This window comes from Hemibagrus wyckioides, linkage group LG04 (assembly GCF_019097595.1).
Source record: "Hemibagrus wyckioides isolate EC202008001 linkage group LG04, SWU_Hwy_1.0, whole genome shotgun sequence".
NCBI classification, from domain to species: Eukaryota; Metazoa; Chordata; class Actinopteri; order Siluriformes; family Bagridae; genus Hemibagrus; species Hemibagrus wyckioides.
Window position 1 is genome coordinate 22,788,699 of NC_080713.1, and position 984 is coordinate 22,789,682.

Here is a 984-nt window from a genome sequence, read left to right on the forward strand (position 1 = left end):
TATATTGGTTTAAATATAAAGAAAAGTATGTAAAAAATGAAAAGAAAAAAAAAAAAGACCAGAATGTAGCTGTGAATATACTGTAAAATATTCGGGAAGAAAGATAAACATGTACAACCTGCATGCGAATGCTCTTCTCACCCCATTTGCTCATCTAGCATTTGCAGTAGCTAGTTAGTAATGTTGTGAGTGCCACATACAGCTATAGACTCCTGACAGTCCACTCTCAGGTGGATGTACTACTTCCTTTAGATATGTGACAAAGACAGTGTTAGCTAAGGGCTGTACCGCTGCCTATGGTACTCTCTCTCCCACTGTAGCTCACACGAATGATGTATACACTACACGGACCTGGATTCTCACAGGTCAGACTGTGCATATTTCTCTATTTTGCAATGTACATTGAGAAATGTAACTCAAAACAGTATACGGTCAATGAATCTTGGACGGAAATGGACACTTCTACTTCTACAACGGTTGGGCAAAACTGGATGGAAAAGACGGAGAGTGATGAAAAAAATGCTGCTGTAAATTATTTGTTTTTGGCATGTATTCCAATGGTCTAATAAATGTCTCTTGTAAGAACTTGCTCTGAAGAAGTGTGATGCTATGTTGTTGTTTATGATTAAGCCCATTTCCTCTTATATTCATTCAGCAGGTGACTAAATGTATGCACTGCTAGGATGCACTACGTGATAGTAAAGGCTATCAGATTAAGAGTGTGGTGAATCTGGACTAAAAGATCTTTAAAGGGACCATTAGGTCACATTAGGGACCTTTTCATGTATTTAGACCGGAATTCCTCAAGTTCTTAATACTTTTTACCAGAGCCAAAAACTGGAATTTCTGCCTGTTGTGGGGGATTTGAACTGAGCATTGAATTTCTTTCTTATACTCCACAGTGGTGGTTTATGACTAGTATAATATTAAACACTCAATGCTTTAAGGATTTGAAGTATTTCTGTTTTTACCTAGCCTACTAGG